Below are 22,502 nucleotides of genomic sequence, written 5' to 3' on the forward strand. Positions count from 1 at the left end.
AGGGCCCTCAGCACCTGTTTTTTCCTCGATGGAGCCTACTCACATGAACTTGCATGTGATTGCACAGTTCCTGAGCTGCAGGGATGGTGGTGCTTCCCTTCAGGGTGGTGGTGCCCCCTGGGGCCACTCAAGTGGGGTGCTAGCTGTGTGGGTGCAGCCCAAACTTGCAAGCAGCACTAGCCAGATCCAATGGTGTGCAGGGCTTGGGGAAGCTCGAGCTTGGCCGGCTTCTAGCACACTGTACACTGTCCCTGCTGCCTCCCTGCCACCTGGGACCACCCAGAAATGGGCTGACTGCCCCAGGAAGGTGGCAGGAGGGCAGTTAGGTGTCCTGGCAGCCAGGGAATGTGGAGGGAACAGTCTTCTGGAAGCCCACAAAGCCCAAGCTTCCCTGAGCATGCCTGGGCTTCCAGCACCCCATGCACTGTCCCCATCACCTTTTCCATATAGGGCCCTTGTACATATCACTGTAATTTGTTACATAGAAAACTAAAACACATGGGATGTGTTTTAGTTTGCTACATAAAAAAGTCCTTTAAATTGGCATATACCACCAAACATGTACACTGTTATGAAATATAATTGTAACTTGCCACCAAACATGTACACTGTTACTCATGTAATCATTAAAAAAGACAAACCACTAGAAGGGGCAATTTCCTCATGTGTGCAAGTGACCTCTTATTCTATGACTACAAACAAGTCACAAGGTCAGACTTCTGACAAAGTATGTATTTATATTTCTAAGCCTGTGTTTATACATGGACATATATATGTATGCTGTTTGAGGGTGAGCAGTTTTGATTCCATTAAAGTATCCTGTCAAAGGATAACTAAAAATCCTGTATTTAAAAAAACACTTTTGCAATAAAAATTTAATTGCAAATGTTTTGCAGGTTTCAGCTAGTGTATATGTATCTGTATGTATGTATATGTGTGTGTGTGTGTATATATATACATATATATATACATATATATATATATACATATATATATACACACACACACATACATATTACCTGCCATGCATGAGATCTGTGACTACTTAATTCAGTTGGTTTATATTACAATATTTTAGTAGTCTGCTTAGGAAATTTCCCGGTTCCACTGTCAATGTTGGGACCCCTTTGTAACTCAAACCTCTTGCATTGGAGTATTGTTGAACTATAGATCATGCATTATCAACATTTAAAGTGTTTTCATAATGGGAACAGTTTTAATGCAGTTGAAAAGCAAGTTAGAAAGGTAGATTTGAGAAGTAGGATTCCAGGACTTTAATCCCAAGTTGTTCAGTATGATCTGGAGCAGTACATTTAATTGCTATGTACCTTATTTCATCCATATAAAGATAGAATAATATACTATCTAATAGGGGTGTTGAGAAACGTACATTTGTGAGGAAACTTAAATGAAAAATACTGTTTATAAATTAGTAAAAAGGCTATCCAAACTTAAGTTTTGGGATGAGGTCACACCTGTGACAGTGATTACCTTTCTAAATATCAAGATTTATTAAAATAATATGTTGCAGGGCACTGAAGTGCCTGCTCCTAGTAAGAAGGACAGGTGCTGGTTGCCGGGGCAACTGCAGTCGGTCAGCTGACCGGAAGGGGACAGGGCCTGGCCTATATAAACAGCCTAGGCTGAGGCCAAGAAGGAAGTTCCCCTCTAGCAGCTGAGAAGGAGAGAGCTCTGCTGGGAGTAGGCATAGCAGAGAAGCCTGATGGCCTGAGCAGTGTTCCGCGAGACTGTACGGGGTGGAGGAAACCCTGGTAGGGAGAGGAATGATGGATAGCCAGTTTGGTATGGAGTTTATGTTGTAGCCCAGTAGTGGGAGTTTTCTGTTTTGTTATTCCACCGGAGGACCGGGTAAGGCTAATAGGGGTTGGAGGAGGCCTCATTAGGGGTTCTCAGATTGTCGGCCCATGTTCATCTTGGAGTCAATAATGACTCCAAGATCCCTTTCTGCCTCCGTGCTTTCAAGAAGGGAGTTTCCCATTCTATAAGCATGCTGCTGGTTTCTACTGCCTAAGTGCAGCACCCTGCACTTGTCAGTATTGAAACGCATCCTGTTTATGTCAGCCCACTCCTGTGGTGTGGGGACCCCGTGCCAGAGAGGGCACAGTAGTCAGGGGGTGCACTGACCCCAACCCTGAGAAGGGGGTTCAGTGGATTGAGGGCCAGGTAAGGCCGAGGCTGCCTGAGCTGTACAGGAATTGTTAACCCCAGAGTTGGGATTCGGGGCCAGGCATGGCTACAGCCACCTGAGCCCAATTGGGAGGCTAAGCCCCAGGGAGGATGAGTGTGAGAGAAGCCCCAGGGAGGGCGGGAATTGCGGGGAAAGGCCCCGGCGTGGGCGAGAGTACAGAGAGAAGCCCCAGGGAGGGCGAGAGTACAGAGAGAAGCCCCAGGGAGGGCGAGAGTACAGAGAGAAGGCCCAGAGCAGGCAGTAGCTGCAGGGAAACCAGGGAGCACCCGTGAGGGTGCATAGGCAAGTAGCCCAAGGAGGGCGCATGAGGGAGAAGGGCCCAGTGTGGGTTCGGCCTAGAGAGGCCTGGGAGCATCCGTGGGGAGCGCGGGCGACTCTAAAGAAGGAGAGGCCAGTGAGCATCTGAGAAGATGCAGGCCACCTAAGAAATTGATTTGACAATGTCTGGTACATCTGAGAGGCTTGGGGCATGGTATTAGGGGTGGTAGGAGCCACACGTAGCCATTGTCCTGCTAAGACAGGACACAACTGGGATACATCAGGGGTACTGTGTCCAAGGGGACAAAAGGCAGCCTCCCTTAACGCATTTTTATCATTAAAGACATGGCAGGCGAGAACGAGGGTGCATGGACACCCACTTGGCACGGTAAGGGGATGCCAGGAGAGAACACGGCCACTCCTGGGACCCCCGCCCCGTGACATAATAGAACACAGTGAACCAAAAAAATGGTTTAATTTCACCTTTTAAAAATAGGAAAATTACAAACATTGTGGTAAAAAAAATATGTGAAGTGAGCAGGGTAAATACATTTTAAAACTCCAAGGACTTTTATCTCTCAGTGGTCAGTTTGTCCACTTAATAACTCTTATATACATTTCTTTCTTCAAAATGAAAGAAAAAAAATGTACTAGTCTCTTCTGATTCTTCCCAGTTTCTTGGAGTTTAACCCCCTTCTGTTAGCTCTCAGGTCATAGACTCATAGAAGTAGGGTCTGAAGGGACCTTGTAGATCTTCAAGTCTGACCCCCTGCCTGGGCGGGAGAAAAGACTGGACTCAAATGAGTCCAGCCAGGTAGTCATCAAGCCTCTTCTTAAAGATCCCCAGAGTAGGAGCCAGCACCACTTCCCTAGGAAGTTGGTTTCAGCTCCTAGCCGCCCTAACTATGAAGTAGTTCTTGCGGATGTCTAATCTAAATCTCTAAATCTACTCTCTAATAATTTCTGTCCATTGTTCCTTGTCATGCCAGGGGGCGCTAGGGGAAACAGTGTCTCCCCTAAACCCTTCTGGTCCCCCCTAGTGAGTTTATAGACAGTCACCAGGTCCCCCCTCAGCCTTCTCTTGTGAAGGCTGAACAGGTCTAGGTCCCGCAGTCTTTCAGTGTAGGGTCTGCCCTGTGGTCCCTGGATCATGCGTGTGGCCCTCCTCTGGGCCACATCCCTCCTGAAATTGGGCGCACAGAACTGGACACAGTACTCCAGCTGTGGCCTGACCAGCGTCGCATAGAGGGGGAGGATCACCTCCCTGGCTCTACTTGAGATGCACCTGTGGATGCACGACAAGGTGCGGTTAGCCCTGCCAACCGTGACCTCAGGTTGTCGGCCCATGTTCATCTTGGAGTCAATAATGACTCCAAGATCTCTTTCTGCCTCCGTGCTTTCAAGAAGGGAGTTTCCCATTCTATAAGCGTGCTGCTGGTTTCTACTGCCTAAGTGCAGCACCCTGCACTTGTCAGTATTGAAACGCATCCTGTTTATGTCAGCCCACTCCTGTAACCTGTCCAGGTCTTGTTGCAGTCTTTCCCTCCGTACTAGCGTGCTCACCTCACCCCAAATTTTGGTATCATCAGCGAATTTAAACAGGTTGCATTTCACCCCATCGTCCAAATCACTGATGAAGAAATTGAACAGCGCAGGCCCCAGGACCAAGCCCTGGGGTACTCCACTGCCCACTTCTCCCCAAGTCGAATATGACCCATCCACCACCACCCTCTGAGTACGACCCTTGAGCCAATCTGCAATCCATCTGACTGTGTAGGCATCAATGCCACAGTTGCCTAGTTTTTTAATGAGAGTGGGGTGGGAGACGGTGTCAAAGGCCTTGCTGAAGTCTAGAAAAACTACGTCCATGGCAACACCTGCATCCATTACCTTTGTGACCTGATCATAAAAGGCAATCAGGTTGGTCTGACATGACCTGCCCCTAATGAAACTGTGCTGGTTGCCCTTGAGCATCATCCCTGATCACAGATGTGCTCCTTGAGGATCTTCTCAAAGAGCTTCCCAAGGATAGAGGTAAGACTGACGGGCCTATAGTTGCCTGGGTCCACTCTCTTGCCTTTTTTGAAGATGGGGACCACGTTAGCTAAGATGGGGACCATGTTAGCTAAGGTCTCCCATCCTTGCATCCCTTGGGATGAAAACACATCCACCTGAGTCACGGAAGTTGCACTCCCTGGCTAGGTACAGATATTCAAAAAGCCTGAAGTGGAATTGATCAAAGTTTATATGGTTTTCTGTAAGTGGTATAGTTTAGATTGGAAGTGAACAGAATGCACATTCAGCCTTTACAGGGGAGCAAATCTTAGACCAGGTTTCAACATTTTTAAAGTAATTTATGTGGGCCCTTGTACACGTTACACCTCTCCTGTTACCATGTTACACTTTTCCTGTTACCACCTTACAAAAATCGCCGTTAAGCTAGCTAAATTGCATTTGTATATCCATGTTATCAGATGATTTTATTGATTGGTAATTTAAAACACCTCCAACATGTTTTACTTTTACCTCCTAAATTTCTTCCCTGACGGTTATTTTTTTGTCATTTTAAATTTCTATCGTGGATCTGACTTATGCCAAAATGTGCTTTTCCTTGCTTTGCAACTATTGCAGCCAGGCCACATGGGTTCACTTGTAAATCCATGGAAGTTCATCTAATTTCTCTTGCACTGATTTTTTCCAGATGCCGGGTACTCCTCTTTCAAAATTTTTCTAATTATTTTATTCCTTATATTAGATTAATGAAAAATGAGTTTTCCAAAAAACATGTTTTACCTTTTCGCACGCACCTTGCTTCTGGCTGTCCTTATCAGCCTCAGTGTCTTTCCAGGGTGAACAAATGGGGGGCAGTAAAGACCCTACAGGTTGGTCCAAAGGCCTGGGCCTCAAGGGCAAGGCCTGGGCTCATGGCCTGCAAGGCCTGCCCACACACTCTAGACAAAAAAAACCAAACAAGGGACAAAGAAATATATACGTATTTACAGTTCTACACTGGGGATGCCTACTGGGGCTGCTACAGGAGGGAGAAAAAAAAAAAGCCTCAGACTGAAGCTGGAGACTGGGAAGGGGCTAAAACAGCCCCAAAATTGGCCCCATCATGGGCAGAACAGCCTTGGGCTGAAGGCAAGCCCTAAGGCAGGAGAAGGTGGCAGGGATCAGGGTAAGGGGCTCTGGAAGAGGGAGGCAGCAGGAATCAAAGGGAGGGCACAGGTGGGAATGGGGGAGAGGTAGAGGCAAGTGAGGATGCCAAAGCCAGGGGAAAAAAGTTCAGAAAGCAAGGAAAAGGGGCATAGAGGGGGTCCCCAAGCACAGGCGGGGAGGTGCAAGGTTTAAGTGGGAGAGAAACTGGAGGTACAGGGAGCAGGGGGGAACATGCAGAAGGGACCTGAGCTGGAGGAGCTCAGAAGGGCTTCACTTGTTGGTGGTCATCTTGAAAGAAAGAAAGAAAGAAAGAAAGAAAGAAAGAAAGACTTTTGATGTTTTATAAAGGTTTATTAAGGGGAAAAGGGGGTAAAAATCCAACAGAAAAAATAAATAACTGCCCACATAGGGGCCAGGTATAACAGACAGAACCTAGGGCTATGGGCTGCAAGCTCTGCCTTCTCAGTCTAAAAAACCCCAAAATAGCTAGTCCAACAACAGTCTGCTCAGATCCCTGCCAGTACCCTGGGAAGGGGCAAGCAGAATCACAGCATCAGGATTAAATGGATTCCCTCGATGCTGCAGAGCACCCCCTGAATAGCCCAGCATGCCTGGAAGGCTGGTACTGTCTGCTGGAGGACTGCATGTCAAATTCCAGTGTCAGGCGTGCCCAAACCAAGAATTGAAAGCGTCTCAGGGCATCATCAGAGCTGGCTGCAGCAAGGCGGTTCCTGCAGCTCTTGAGGATGGCCATCTTAGCCTGACCAAGCAAAAAGTTGGCCAGGCAAATGACACCCCCCTCTGCCGCCCAGTATGGGAGAGAAAACAAATAGGTGGTCTCTGAGAACTCTAAGTCTAGCTCCTCAAACAAGGTGAAAGGGCAGCAAAGAGTGGCAGCAGCCAGGGGCACCTGAGGAAGGCATGGAATAAATCCTTTTCTACCTCCCCTGGGCAAAAAGTACAGGCCACTGATGCAGTTGGGTCCATGTGGCAGACAAGAATGCTGATGGCCAGTATCCCATGCAGCAACCACCACTGGAAGTCACCAGTCCATTTGGGAATGGGTAGTTTATAAAGTGTGTGCCATGTAGGGTGAGCTGGTGTAAGTGGCGGTGCCACTAGGTGCTGGCTCCACCTTTTGTCAGTTTGAGTGGCAAGGACATGAGCATGGCAGACATAAACCACCCATGCATACAGAGCTTTCCAGGGAAGCACTTCAAAGCGAATCCTGGCATCGCTGTCAGGAGGCATGGGAAAAGTTAATAAAGTGCCAGGCTCACCACCCAGGTCACTATGCACAGCCAGGACAACAGGTGGTGGTAGAAAGGGCTCTCCAGAGGCATCTCCAGCAGGGATGTCCCACTGTGCTCGGAGGTAATCCTTGATGGCAGCTGCTGCCTCCACTGGGAGGGTGGCCCACACGTCCCTTGAGATGGGCAGTGCAGCGGACTGAATGCATGCCCAACTGGGCAGCCAGAACTTCAGCTGACAGACAGTCCAACTGGTCCAGATTGAGAAGTTAGCCTAGCCAGACTTTACGTGACTGGATGAGAGAGTCAGTGAGGCTATCAGACCTGAGGCCTGACAGTCTGTGCTGCAGGGCCAGGTTGTAGAAAAGCGGCTCCTGCAACAACTGTGGAAATTTCAGACATCTGGCTTGGGGTTGGAAGCAGAAGACAGTCTGTCAGGCCCTCAGCAGGCTATGGTAGAAGGGTGGGAGGTTGCCTCAGTTCAGGGGGACAGGATCCAGGAGAAAGAGTTCTCAGTCAAACCCCAGCTTCCCTACCCGGCGCAGAAACACACGGGCCAGCTGCTGCCAGGGAGGGCGATCTTCACAATAAAAGAGTCTCTGGAGAGTCTGCAGGTGGAAAGCAGCTACTCTACTTACCTGGTCAACCAAGCCTTGGCCTCCCTCAGCCATAGGCAGATAGAGAACAGCTCAGGGGAGCCAATGGCATCCGTCCCAAAAAAAGTCCTGTTTGAGTAATTCTGGTGGGGGGTCCACCATGGCACACTGGTGCCATAATGTTGTGCCTGACATATTGTTCACAATGAGGACCCACCCCACAGTAGGAGAGGCTAGGCAAGTGCCAGCGCCACTGCTGCAGGCACACTTCCACACCTTGCTAAGGCCTTCCCAATTCCAGGCTGGGAAGACTGATGGGCCAAAGAACACCCCCAGAGGTTTAAGGCCCTCACGCTGCCAGGTGAGACCCCTGGGCAGGCCTGGCGGGGGACAATTGGTCCATGCACTGAGGAGTAGGGAGTTGCTCTTAAGCCAGTTAACGCAAGCTGAGGAAGCATGCTTATAAGCATGCTGACAGTCCACCAGCAACTGGATGTCATTCTGGGTGCTGAGGAGAATGGTCAGATCATCTGTGTATGTTAACTGGTGGGCTGCCAACCAAACCAGAGGTCAATGGAAGAATGAGGTTGGTCAGATGCCATCGCAGTGTGTGAAGCAGGGGCTCAATGGCCATACAGCATTCCTGAGAGAGGGCAGCCCTGACGGATGCCCTTGTGAGCCAGGAATGGAGCACAGAGCATGCTATTCACTTGCAAAAGATTGGAGATGCCCTGGTACAATACCCGGAGGGCAGAGGTGAAGACCAGTCTGAAGCCAAAGGCCTCTAAGGTCTGAAAAAGGTAGTTGTGGCTAACCCTATCAAAGGCTTTCTCCTGGTCCAAGGAGACAAGCCCAACATTCAGTCCAAAGAGGTCCATGGTTGTCACCAGGTCACGAAGCAGGAACAGATTATCTTGGGTGGTCCTGCCCGGCATGCAGTAGCTCTGTTCAGACTGATCACAGAGGTTATGACAATGTGCAATCGATTGGCTAAGGCTTTCGCCATTATCTTGTAGTTGGCACACAGAAGGGATACTGGCCGCCAGTTCTTAATACAGCTGAGGTCCCCTGTCTTTGGTAGCAGGGTTAGAACCACCCCTGGTGACAGCTGACAGACAGGATTTTATCAGCAAGGCTCTCATGAAACATATGCAAGAGGCAGGAGCCAAGGAGGGGCCAGAACATCTTATAAAACTTGGCAGACAGACTGTGCCTGTGGTGATGCTTCCCACTGCAATCATGAGTTCCTCCAGGGACAGCTCTTGCTCAAGTTCATCAGCCGCCATTGGACACAGCTTGGGAAGGCCATTGTGTAAGCTCTTAGTGGACTTCGGGCAGAGAGGTTCAGCCTTATATAGGTCTTTATGGAAGGCTACAGTGTGATGGTGGATCTCAACAGGATTCATGAATATCTGCCTGTCTGGAATCTTGAGATGGTCAAGGATTTTCTTCAGGGCCCATTGCTTTGCCAAGGATTTTCTTCAGGGCCCGTTGCTTTGCCAAGGTGAAAAAGAACTGGGTCAAGGCATCAGCCTCTGCCATCTCTTGGCAGTGGGCACGAATCCTTGCACCTCAGGCTGCACCCTCCACCATTTCCCACAGGTGCTTCTTCTGAAGCTTAAGGCTCTCAAGTAGTTCTCAGTAGGGCTGCCTCAAACTTTGCTACATCCTCCTCCAACCCCTGGACCTGGTGGTTGCCAGCTGTGTGTATTGCTGGTAGAAAGCTCTGATCTGTGGCTTCCCCACATCCCACCATCGCTTCCCGGAGGAGACTGCAAAAACCACCTTTTCCTATGTCCATCAGAAAAAGGCAAAGCATTCACAGGAGTAAGCATCTTGCAGAAAGCTGGTGTTAAAGCACCAGTAGGGTGCCCAGGAATGCACTTTGCCAAGGAGACTCAGCTCACAGCAAATAAGACTGTGATCTGAGAGTCCGGGTGGAATAATGCAGCTGCCATGCAGGATCAGCAGGCAATGCCTGGTGATGTAGAAGTGGTCAAAGTGCGCCATGGCAATCCCACCAGCAGTTGCCTTTATCCAGGTGTACTGCCTGGCATCAGCATGGAAATGGCGCCACATGTCCATAACGTCCCCTGCCTCCAAAGCTGTCCGCAGCCGCCGGGCTGAGGACAGATGTGGTTCTGGCCCATTCTGGTAACACCATTTGTTGACCATGCAATTTAAGTCCCTGCCCAGGAGGACATCAGCTGCACTCCTTAAAAAGTCAGCCAGGGTCTCAAAGAAGGCTGTCTGTTCTCACCCAGCAGGGAACATAGATGTTAATTAGGAGGAGATGATGTTGTGCCAATGTGATACGAGCAGTTAGTAGTCAGCGAGAGATGACCTCTTGGGTTACTGCCGAGTCAGGCATCAGCTGCAGCAATAAGAGGATTGCGACTCCTGCACTGAAAGAGGTGCCATGGCATAGGAACTTATGGCCCTTCCAGGTGGCATGCCATTCGGCTTGACTAGCTGCATCAGTATGGGTTTCTTGCAGACAGGTGATATCCAGCTTTTTTTGATGCAGGAAATCAAAAAGTGCCATCCACTTCACATTGGCATTGAGTGAACCAAAGGTTGTAGCAGCCATGTGTGAAGGGAGACAGACAAAGCCAAGGGAACAGAGAGGAACAGCAGAGAGGAGCAAGCACGCAAGACAGGAAAAATATCAGGCCTACAGCTTGCCAGCCGGTGCTGCTCTCAACAAGCACCCAACATCACCTGCAAGCTTGCTTAACTGAGAACTATATCACTGCTTCCCCACAGTGGAGTGCAGCGCTGCTGCTGTGGCCTTAGCAGACACCACAAATGTCTCCAGTTCTGGGAACTATTTTTGTATACGTTGTGCGACTCTCTGGTGGTGCTTTGTCTGGTCAAGAAACTTAAGGCTTTCAACTGAGTAACTGACACAGGGAGGTTCCTCAGAAGCAGGAACAGGTTACGCCTCTGGGGTGGGGATGCTCCCTATTGAGGGGGAACATCTTAGCTGAATCAGAGGATGCCACCTCCTGAGGCAGGTTTTCTGTGAACTCATGCTCAGAGGCAGAGTTAAAATCTGACCCCAAAGAGGAGGAGCTGTACACATCAGGCACTGGGAGTCGTCAAGTCCTGGGAGGAGCACTTGTCTCCTCACCAGGGTCCTCAGCATCTGGCCCTGTGGGAGCAGCATCCTCCAAGGAGACCTGGGGAGGGATATCAGTCCCTGATGTCTTGGGTGGGGTGCTTTCATGGGTTAGGCACTCTTTCTCCTGGAACCACTTGCGGCTCCCAGAGGATCCAACCTCCATAACAACTTCATCATCCTCAAGGAGCTGTGAGGTGGGGGGAGGGCCGTCAGACTCCACCACTACTTCCCCCACCCCCAGGTCACCCTGGAGTACCATAGGGCCTGCGGAGGATGCCAAGGAGGCAGGAAGAGAGGAGGGGCCCTGCTTACGAACCTCAGCTCCCCTGGAGTGGTGGGGAGGTCTTGAGGGGACAACAAGGCCATTTTAGAAGACTTCTTTTTTTTCTGGGATTTGCCCTTCCCAGCAGGAGGGGCTAAATCCTCCCCTGAAGGGGGCAGGGAGGGAGAGCCAGGTCCACCACAGAGCCATCTAGCTCCGATGAAATGGGGAGTGACTGGGAGGAAAGCCCTTCCCCACCACCCAGTGGGGCTTTTGCACCAGAGCCAGATGAACCACCATCAGGGACAGCCACAGGTGGCTCTGCCATGACCAGTTTCTTCTTTGGCACTGGGAACCAGGTGGGACCTGCTACTACAACAAAAACATGAGGTGTCCCCAGTTGTGAAGTAGATCTCATACCACTGGCCATCAATCATGAAGCATATGGACTGAGGGGAACACCAACCCTCCCTGTTAAGCAGCATGAACAGCTGCCTCTTAAAGGACAAGACATGCCAGAGCTCAGGGACCTTGCTGCCAAGCAGCAGTCTATGGACTGGCCCTGTAACCATGCCATAAGTGCACAAGCAGTTAGTAAGGTCATCATCTCATAGAAATAGAAGCACAACCTCATTCACTAAAGCAGGGAAGCTCAGGAAGATGATGGGGACTGAACTCACCTGGGCAGCATAGAGGACATGTCTGTAGCCTATGAGAGCCCCCACAGCAGCAGCATAACTCTGCACTCCAGTGGAGGGAGGGGCATGAAGCTGGAGACCAAAGCTCCAGTCCAGAGAGGCTGAACTGCTAGGAGCTGCCTTCAGCCATTCCAGCAAAAACAGTTAACCCTGGAAGGAACCAGAGGGGAGGGGGATGGGCAGCCCTGTGTGGCAGGGAACAAAGAAGCTGGAAACAAACAACCAAACGAACTAAACCCAGGGGAAAGGAGAAAGCTAAGCAATGTGGCAGGGAAGGGAAAACAATAAGCAACAGAAAAGCTGTAGGGAGAGGGAGAGGGACACTGGTCAGGCCACAGCTGGAGTACTGTGTGCAGTTCTGTGCGCCCCACTTTAGGAGGGATGTGGACAACAATGAGAGGGTCCAGAGGGCCACCCGCATGATCCGGGGACAACAGGGAAACCCTACAATGAGAGACTGCAGGACCTGAACCTGTTCAGCCTTCACAAGAGAAGGCTGAAAGGGACCTGGTGACTGTCTATAAACTCACTAGGGGGGACCAGAAAGGTTTAGGAGAGACCTTGTTTCCCCTTGCGCCCCCTGACACAACAAGGAATAACGGCCACAAGTTGTTGGAGGGTAGGTTTAGATTAGACATCCGCAAGAACTACTTCACAGTTAGGGCGGGTAGGATCTGGAACCAACTTCCAAGGGAAGTGGTGCTGGCTCCTACCCTGGGGGTCTTTAAGAAGAGGCTTGATGCCTTGATGGCCGGAGTCGTTTGAGCCTAGTTTTTCTCCTGCCCTGTCAGGGGGTCGGACTTGAAGATCTACAAGGTCCCTTCCGACCCGACTTCTATGATTCTATGAGAGGGCGAGGGAGAGAAAACAAACAAAAAAAACCTGCTGGGGGGAGAAGGTTACTGTAGGACAGGGGTGTACAACCTTTTTGAATGTGGGGCTGGATCATGAAATTTTTATCAACCAGTGAGCCATATTCAAAGACCTCACAGGAAACAGTATCACATCAGCCCCTGGAAATGAAAGTACAGTGTTTACTTTCCCATCACAGCACCTCAGGCCTCAGAAAACAGCTTGGAGGGCTGCATGGCGGCCCGTGGGCCATATGTTGGACAATCCTGCTGTAGGAGAAAGAGCTAAAAAAAGCAGGGAAAGGCAGGAAAATGTGATGAAAAGTGGGGGACTACAGTGCAAAGGGGGTCAGACTGTCTAGGGGAGGGGAAACAAAAGAGAAGGAGAAAGGCTCACAAAATGAAGAAGTTCTCAGAGCTCTGAGCAGACACTCCTGTCGGTGGCCGTTTTGAAAGAAAGAAAGAAAGAAAGATTTTCTTTATCCTTCCTCATCATGCTCCTATGCCAGCTTTCACTTCTGCCAAAAAAATTTGAAAAATTTGTGTTGTACAATGTTAGTGTCTCTGATTGCTAAATATGAGAATCCAAGTACTTGGACTTTCTTATCACAGGACAAAACTGTATTTAACAGTTCCTTCCATTACATACGTACCGCAGTAATGAATCTCTATCCCCAGTGATAACAGTCCTCCTCTGTCTGTGTTGCTGCATCTCTGCTGTCAGGCCTTTGAAGAGCTGTTGGGGGTATGACATTGAGCAGTTACCCCATTCCAAAAATTAAACTCCAAATCGCTGTCCTTTTGCAAGCTATCCCACCATCCACCAACTTACTACTGTCCTGATCTCTCCTTTGTCCCCAAAGCACAGATGTCCACAGCATTTCTACTGGCATTCCCACTGGTCCCGTTCTGGGAAGGTGGTTGTACTGCAGCATATACACAGTAGTGTGCATTACAATTTGAGGGAGTAAGGGGGGATCCATATTACCCACAGAGTGGGTAGAGAAGTACCCCTAGTGGCTGCCCATGCCTGATGATAAGGTTGGCACACTGGGCAGTGCACTGGGGGTCAGTACACACACCCACAGGAGGCCTCAAATGCCTCTACACAAACGCTTGTAGTATGGGCAACAAGCAGGAGGAACTCACCCTCCTGCTGGCTGACACCAGCCCGGACATAGTGGGGATTACAGAAACGTGGTGGGACGCAACGCATGATTGGGCGGTGAGTGTCAAGGGCTATAGGCTGTACAGGAGGGACAGGATAGGAAAGAGAGGTGGGGGCATGGCACTCTATATTAAGGAGGAATACACATCATCGTTAATTAGCAAGGAGTCAGGGGAGGGGCACTCTGAAGTGCTTTGGGTTAGAGTACAAGGCAGTCGAGGGGAAAGGGACTTAACGGTGGGAGTCTACTACAGACCTCCCAACCAGGGAGAAGAGCTTGCCCAGGAATTCTTGGGTCAGCTCACAGAGGTAGTGAAGGCTAAGGATGTGGTAGTCAAGGGGGACCTGAATTTCCCGGACATCTGCTGGGAAGAACAGTCAGCCAGGTCTGAACGCTCACATAGGTTCTTGGCCAGAGTGCAGGACCTCTATCTAACCCAGGAGGTGCACAGCCCCACCACGGGGGATGCCTTGTTGGACCTAGTGCTGGCCAGGGGTGATGACCTGGTGAGGGGGCTGCGGGTGCTCGACCACCTGGGCGACAGCGATCATCGCCTCCTGGAATTCACCATCCAGCGCAAGGTGGCAAAGGCATGCAGTAAGGCAGCGGCCCTAGATTTTAGGAGGGCAAACTTCAACGAGCTAAGGAGGATAGTTGGAGAAGCGCTGAGGTCCCGGAGGGGAGGGGAGCCAGATGTCCAAGGAGAGTGGTCACTCCTTAAGGAGACGATCCTCCAAGCCCAAAGGAAGAAAATCCCAATGAGGATCAAAGGGAGCAGGAGAGTACACAAGCCTCTGTGGCTCACCAAAAGCATCCGGGAATGTCTCCTTGCTAAAAAGGAGGCTTACACCCAATGGAAAGACGGGGTCGTCACCAGGGAGGACTATTCTGTAGTTGCTCGGGAATGTAGGGGGGTAGTTAGGAAGGCCAAGGCAGAGATGGAACTGGGACTAGCTTCCCAGATTAAGGACAATAAGAAGTCCTTTTTTAAATACGTAGGGGGTAAAAAGAAGGTCCCAGGTAATGTGGGGCCCTTGCAGGACGCGATGGGAAACTTGGTCGTCACACCAGACGTTAAAGCTAACATGTTCAACCATTTCTTTGCCTCCGTCTTCCGAAGTAGGGACCAGAACAGCCGCCTCCCTGCTGGGCCCTCCTCGGGCCCCAGGGGAGGCACACCTGGGCCACGGGTTTGCGAGGATTTAGTTAGGGAGCTTCTGGAGGGGTTGGACGTATTCAAGTCAGCCGGCCCGGATGATCTCCACCCTAGAGTTCTAAAGGAACTGGCCAAGGTCATTGCAAGTCCCCTGGCACAACTTTACGAGCACTCGTGGTGCTCTGGTGAGGTACCGGAGGACTGGAAGAGGGCCAACGTGGTTCGCATCTTCAAAAAAGGCAGGAAGGAGGACCCGGGAAACTATAGGCCGGTTAGTCTTACCTCGATCCTAGGCAAGCTGTTCGAGAAAATTATGCTGGCACACATCCAGGAGGGGCCAGCAGGAGACTGCATACTTAGGGGCAACCAAGATGGGTTCATCAGTGGCAGGTCCTGTCAGACCAACCTGGTGGCCTTTTACGATCAGATCATCAGATCATTAGATGCAGGGGTAGCAGTGGATATAGTCTTCCTGGACTTCCGGAAGGCTTTTGACACTGTCTCTCACCCTGTTCTCATTAAGAAACTGGGGGGCTGTGGTGTAGACACCCACACAGCCAAATGGGTCGCCAACTGGCTGGAGGGCCGCACCCAGAAGGTGGTAGTGGATGGGTCCTTCTCAACCTGGAAGGACGTGGGTAGTGGGGTTCCACAGGGCTCAGTCCTCGGGCCCGCACTGTTCAACATCTTCATCAGTGATTTGGACGAGGGGGTAAAAAGCACCCTGTTCAAATTTGCTGATGACACTAAGATGTGGGGGGACGTGGGCACACTGGAAGGATGCAACAGGCTACAATCAGACCTCGACAGGTTACAAGGGTGGGCAGACGAGAATAGGATGGGTTTCAACACAGACACGTGCAAGGTGATGCACCTGGGGAGGAATAACCGGCACCATACCTACAGGATGGGGAACTCCCCGACTTGTCAGCACAGAGGCGGAAAAGGATCTTGGGGTCATGACTGATTCCAAGATGAACATGGGCTGGCAGTGTGGGGAGGAGGTCAGGAAGGCCAACTGCACCTGGTCATGCATCCACAGATGCATCTCAAGCAGGTCCAAAGAGGTGATCCTCCCCTTCTATGCGGCACTGGTCAGGCCACAGCTGGAGTACTGCGTCCAGTTCTGGGTGCCGCATTTCAAGAGGGATGTCGACAGCATGGAGAGGGTCCAGAGGCGGGCCACTCGTATGATCGGAGGACAGCAGGGCAGGCCCTATGAGGACAGGCTATGGGACCTGAACCTGTTCAGCCTCCAAAAGAGAAGGCTGAGGGGGGATCTTGTGGCCTGTTATAAATTAGTCAGGGGGGACCAGCAGGCATTGGGGGAGTCTCTGTTCCCCCGTGCACCGCCAGGAGTGACCAGGAATAACGGTCACAAGCTGGCAGAGGGTAGGTTTAGGTTAGATATCAGGAGGCGCTACTTCACAGTCAGGGCAGCTAGGGTCTAGAACCAGCTTCCAAGAGAAGTGGTGCAGGCTCCTACCCTGGGGGTGTTTAAGAGGTTAGATGAACATCTTGCCGGGGTCGTTTGACCCCAGTGCTCTTTCCTGCCATGGCAGGGGGTTGGACTAGATGATCTGCTCAGGTCCCTTTCAACCCTAGAAACTATGAAACTATGAAAAGCATCTTGTAGCTGTCTGCCTTCCTGTTGTGCCCTGTACTTAATTTATGCTACGTTATGTAGGGTGTTTCCCCTAGTGCCTTTGTAAAGGCCTAATGGTTGGTGATCTACTTGATAAGTGCCCTCAGCCACAAGACACTAGCCTTGGTCATGCTGGCCCCAAGCTGGCTGTCAACAGCTTTGGGATTCATATTATAGGGTACCTTCCTTTATCACCCAACCCAGCGTCACAGAAGATTTTCACCCAGCCGTTTGTATGGAAAATAAAAATACAGGACACTTTTCCAAGGCCTTATGTGATACTTTATTTCTATCAGAGATTTCAATAAAAATTCCTAAAGTAGGTAGACAGAAATGAAAGATATAGATTGTGAACGTAACCTGGGTCACACAGCCCCCATGCAGCCCCCGGTACATTGAAGTGCAATCTGCTTTGTGAATACTGGGTTGGCAATACATGAGGGAGGGAGAAGCACACCAATCCTGTGGAGTCCTAGAAAACTCTAGTTATGAGAACCTGCTCCCCCATGAGATGCCCTCCTCCTGCACCCTCCCCAGGTCACATCAGCATCCCCCTCCTCGTCATCATCATCCCTGAAGCTCCTTGGGGCTCTAGTCTTGCAGCTACATGAGGCATGGCTTTCCTCTACAAGAGACTGGAGAGTTTTTCTGGATGGGCTACTCTCAATGCTGCTCTCAGTACATCAGCATTCATGAAACTCTAATACAAACTCCTGTCTGAACCTTTGATCCCCCCTTAAAATGAGATCAACCTTCTGATTTAATTCCTTAAAACACTGTACCATGTCATTACTAGTGCATTTCATAACTGTACAGTGCAATTTCCAAATTGGCTTGCTCACTATGCTTTAACACATTGAACACATCTTTCAGTTCAGATGTCATTTCTGCACTGGACGTAGCCATGCTTTCAGACACATCTGTCAGTAGATGAAGAATACTTTCCTTAGCTTCTTATTAATTTTTTGATAATTACATTGACATACAGCATTAGCACCTGCTTTTGAAGATGAAAATGAAGGAGCACCTGTCCACAGACAAAAAGAAAGCTTTCATCCATTCTTGAACGTTTGTAAAGAAAAGTGAGTCCTCCTTAAATTATTTTAACAGGACTGCCGCTTCAAGAATTACCACTGACAGCCTACTATCTCTCACCCAACCATCTTCTTAAGGCTATACCACCAAAATATTTGTCCCAGCATCACAGCATGCACCCTGGTTCCCAGGGTGTGCATTAAAGCAAGATCCATGCTGCTCCCCCTGACCATGCACCCGCCCTGCACCAAAAATCACCTAACTTTGCAGGTGGCTGTGGCAGCCAGCTCCTGCTGCAGTGGCCCTGCCAGGGGTGAGACCCTGGAGCTCCACTCCCCCTGGAAGTGGCTACAGCCCTGCAGGCCCAAGCAAAGTGCCCAGGTGCAGTATCTGCCACAGGGAGTGGCACCGTGTTCTCCCTCCACTGCCCCCCCCCCCCGAATTTATATGAGTGTAAATCTTTAAAACCAAAAATCCAGAACACTGCTAATACCAATACTGTTACTTACAAGTCTCCCTTTGTGAGGATAGTGCTTTTTCCATCTCAGGACTCTGCCGTTGCCTCCCTGACACAGTACTCCCTTTGGAACCTGTTGAGTCCTGAGACACAACAACGGTTGAGTCAGAATTTTCTTCCTCATCAGGAACAAGAGATTTAGTTCTTTTGAGCCTCTGTTGAGTCTCCTGGGTATCTGGTACCAAAATGCATTGAAGGCACACTTTAAGGCCTTCATCTTACTGTGACACTATTCCCAGTCGTTTTTGATGCCAAGTTGCTCTAGTTGTTCAGAAATAGAGACGTGAACAGATTTATTCTTGTGGCTTCCCAGTTGTGTCATGACGCTCCCCTCACTTCAAATGTCAATCAGTGCCTTACCTTCTGCATAAATCCAGTTTGGTCCCTGTCCTTGCAAAGGATCCATCACATCTTCCAAAATTGGATGTTTGGGCACCTGGTGATCACTTCAGGGGAGAAAGCATGAAACTGTTCTAATGCATCAATGAAACCCATTTCCTTTAGATATGTGGGTAAAAACAAATACCTTCTGAGCAGTTTCTATATGGTGATCAGGGTCCTTACAGTTGGTGGGGCGGGGAATGGGAGTGGTAAGCCAGAAGATCTCTCTCATGTATGGGTCACGTATTGGTTTGGTCTAGAGTGTTCAAGCACACCAGCTACCATTTTTGGAATGTGGTAACATCTTGGCTCTTTAAAAAAATACAGACAACCTGTGCTGGCAGGGAGCTCATTGTTTCAGTAGCTATTGACGTGTAAATGACAGGAGTGGTTTCATGCTAATCTAGGAGACTGACTTTTGCAAACATTTGAGACAGAGGTCACTCAATGGGTCACAGTCTTTGTCCTGCTACCTGAAGACAATGTCTTCCTCGAATTCTGAGGAACTAAGGAGAAAGTGGAGGTTAATGTTGAAGGCTGTGCAATATTCCCATTGCAGATGTATGGTTCTGCTGATGGGCTTCAGCAACTTGATGTACCTCTGGTCTGTTTTATTTAAACTCCTGAGGAGCCAACTTCACAGGTTTGCCCCGAAGAGAATGCTGTTAACTGAACTGAGGAAACTGCTCTGTCATCTCAGCAAACAGAAAGCATAATTGCAAAACACTATAGCTGCTTTCTGGCCATACATTAAGGGCAAACCTTGTGAGATATGGTCACACAAAAGTAGCTCTGATTGGTGGGAAAAAATAGTCATGTCAACATGGAATGATGACCAGTGGCTGGAAATATGCAGAATGAGCGAGGTGTTCTTCCACATCGTTAGCTTGCTGAAATTGCACATCCAGCAGCACAGGACTATTGTGGAATCCCATCAGCCCAGAGAAGCATGTTGCCATGGCCATCATGAAACTGGCCACTCCAACAAGCCTGTGTCATGTTGCAAATCAGTTTGGCATGGCTCCCTACACTTCTGGGAGGACCATCAGTGAGGTTTGCCAACTGCTACAGGACCTGGCAGCAAACAAATTCATATGCTTAAGTAACCCCCTCAAGTTCGTGGAAGGATACCTGAAAATGAGCTTCTCTAACTGCGTGGGAGCACTTGACAGCACACACATTCCCCTCCTAAGCTGGTCCCAGGACAACCATTCATTCATAAATGGAAAGGAGTTTCCTTCTGTGATACTGCAAGCTGTAATGGACCACCAAGGCAGATTTACAGACATTTATGTAGGATGGACAGGAAGTGCCCATGATGCTCATGTGTTTCAAAACTCACCCCTCGCTGAGATGATGGGCAAGAGCCTATATGCCCCAGGTCTGGAGGAGGTTGTCATTCAGGGTGTTTCAGTGCCCACAGCCCCAGATACAGCTTATCCACTGCTGCCCTGAGGGGGCCGTGGGGTGAGGGCAGAGGTGATGGATCACGGGTCTTTTCTGGTGGGAGGCAGGCAACCTAGGTAGACAAGCAGGTACCAAAATTGTTTGGGGAGTTGAGTGGAGGGGATAATGTACCTAGAAAGCTGTTATAAGGCTCACAAGCTAATACACTAATTGATTAGTGTATTATTAGCTAATACACTAATTGATTAGACAATAGTCTGGTTCCTTCTTTCTGCCACATGCACCACAAACCACCCCTTCCCCTGCAGTGAAGACTTTGATTTTCTGACTACTATATGTGGTGATTGGTAGGAGAGGGGGGAAATTTCATTGAGCCTGGGCAGTTTTCTTTCTTCACCTCGGTAGTGGTATTAGCTCATCACAGTGGGGAGGGGGGCTCGGAGTAGGGTCATTGCAACTCCCCTACCCAAAATCACTTTGGGGGCAGCTGTCCTGGGCAAGGGGATCCCTGATACCTAAGGAATCTTGGTGATCCTCAGAACAGCCACTGCCCAAAGCCACCGACCCATGCTGGTTCTCTACTTTGCAAAAAATCCTTTCTTTAATTGACATAATACAAATGAGGGATGACACAGAATTCTTTGTGTTTTACATGCAAAATTATGTAAGACTGTTTGCATTCATAGACAAACCATTTTTGAATTACAGTAGTATAAGTCCAGGAATTGACAATTAAGTTTTCTACGTACTTTTTTTATTGATTTAACACACAGAGAGAAAAAGAAACAGCCTGTTCTCTGCAGTGAGAAAAGTGAGCATTTTTAGCACCCATTTTTCCTAAGCATGAAGAAGGTTTTTGGGAGGACAGCAGAGCACCATCCGTGAGGGTAACCAGTATGTTAAGCTTTACCTCTGCCAACTGCTCCCAGGAATGTTACCCTGCTTTTTGGGCTGGGGGAGGGTGAAGGGGGAGGAGCTGAGCAATGAGCAACAAGCTGCCGGCCCAGGTTGAATTCCTACATCAACAGGACTGACTGAATGTGTGGGTGGGTGGTCAGTTGTATTGTAAGGACCACCATGGAGTAGGCAAGCTGGGATGGCTGAAAAACTTTCTTATCTGTGAAGAGAAAAACAAGTTCCAAGGCATGGGGCAGGAAGGAGGGGGGTGGGAGGGGCACATCGGCCAGCACCAACCAGGAGTGCTAAGAGGGCACCCCCAGACATGGGAAACAGTGATAAGAGCATAAGCAAGTGTGTGTGAGGGGGGGTATTGTGTCTGTGTGTCTGTAAGCACCATATAGAAAGCCCCATATAGAAAAATATGATTGAACAGTAGGCACCAGCAATGCTAGAAGACAAGAGTTCAAAGGCTGTGGGGGGGGCAGTATTTTACCTGAGAAGCCCCAGCTGTGTGGCAGAAGTGGGGCAAGCAGCAATGGGAAACGGCTCAGAGGGCCTGTCCAGGGAGGGGAGTTCTCTGAAAAACTGCACTGTGGCAAGAGAGGGTATGTAGACCCAAATGAGACCCAAAATATGAGAGAGGCCATTTTCTCTGACATGTTACATCCGAAGACCATTCATTCTACTTAATTTGCTGTACCTACTGGACCCAGCACCCATAAATGACAGTGCTCCTTTGTATGTGGATGGAGAGTACACTGAGCCCAGGTAAGGTAATAACAAGATAATAATGTTGCAGAGCACCATCAGTGAGGGTAACCAGTACAGTAAGCTTTACCCTCTGCCAACTTCTCCCAGGAGTGTTACCCTGTGCCAACTGTTCGAGGAATGTTAATACATTATGATCTGGAGAAGCTGGGATTCCATTGGTATTCAAGTGGTGAAGCATAAGCTCTAGAGTGGGTTTTATACATACGTGTGTGTGCGTGAATCTTCAGCAGAAGCTGCCTAGCTTGATGAAAATTGCCAACAAGCTGCCCAGCTTGAACTCTTACATCAATGGGATTGGCTGAGTGTGTGTGGGGGGGAGGGGGAGATGTGGCCATAGGCAAAGGAGCAAGGTGAACAGGCTCATATGGGTGTGCATGGAATATGGAATAAGGATGTGTGTGTGTCTGAATGTGTGAGTTTAGGTGGTAGGTGAGCTCTTAGTGCTGTGCTATGAAAGACTTTCTATTGACATTTTCTAATAAAATTAAAAGTCTGTTCTTTACGTGTGACTAGGCTTTTTAGGCTAAATATTTATTTAGAAGAAAGATTTGCAAAGTACTCCTTTCAAAATGCATGGCTGAATTCAGGGAGGGAGCTATTTAGACAACAAGCTGTACAGCTTGAAATCCTACATCAACTGTACTGCCTGGTGGCAAAACCCCTCTGCATCTTGCATTTTAGTAAAAAAAAAAATTAAAAAATGGCCACATAAAGAAAGAGAAACAAAGAAAAAGAAACATTACATACATGATCTTTGAAAAGACCTAATGAAACATATTTCAGTAAGTAGCTGCATGGACTAGGTTGACCAAACTGAGTTGCTGATGTATTCACAGAATATGAGGACTTGTCTACATCATGGCAGAGGGAGGTTAATGGTGAATTCTGACATGCTTTTTTCAGTAAAATCACCATATTCAGAGTAGTGAAGAGGCATCTGGCAGTGACATTGCCAGCATTTTTACTGGAGATGGAAGTGGCATCAGGCGAGTATCTGAGGCTTCCGTTTTTCTCTTCTACCTGCTGTGCACGGCAGGAGAAGCATATGAAACATAGCATTTGGGAACTAGAAATAGGAGGGAGGAGGAAGTTAAGAGCATAAGACTGTATTGTA

General features: G+C 49.2%; 1 protein-coding gene and 1 pseudogene across 6 annotated transcripts in view; one reads left to right on the forward strand and one right to left on the reverse strand.

Annotated features, from left to right (window-relative positions):
• The window catches only part of ATP2B2 (ATPase plasma membrane Ca2+ transporting 2), a 1,084,469-nt gene that overhangs the window by 810,924 nt on the left and 251,043 nt on the right, over window positions 1-22,502 (forward strand). The window lies entirely within an intron of this gene.
• On the reverse strand, window positions 6,172-8,350 carry LOC149855713 (uncharacterized; annotated as a pseudogene).

This window comes from Crocodylus siamensis, chromosome 11, assembly GCF_052110815.1.
Source record: "Crocodylus siamensis isolate JL-2025a chromosome 11, ASM5211081v1, whole genome shotgun sequence".
In the NCBI taxonomy this organism is placed as follows: Eukaryota; Metazoa; Chordata; order Crocodylia; family Crocodylidae; genus Crocodylus; species Crocodylus siamensis.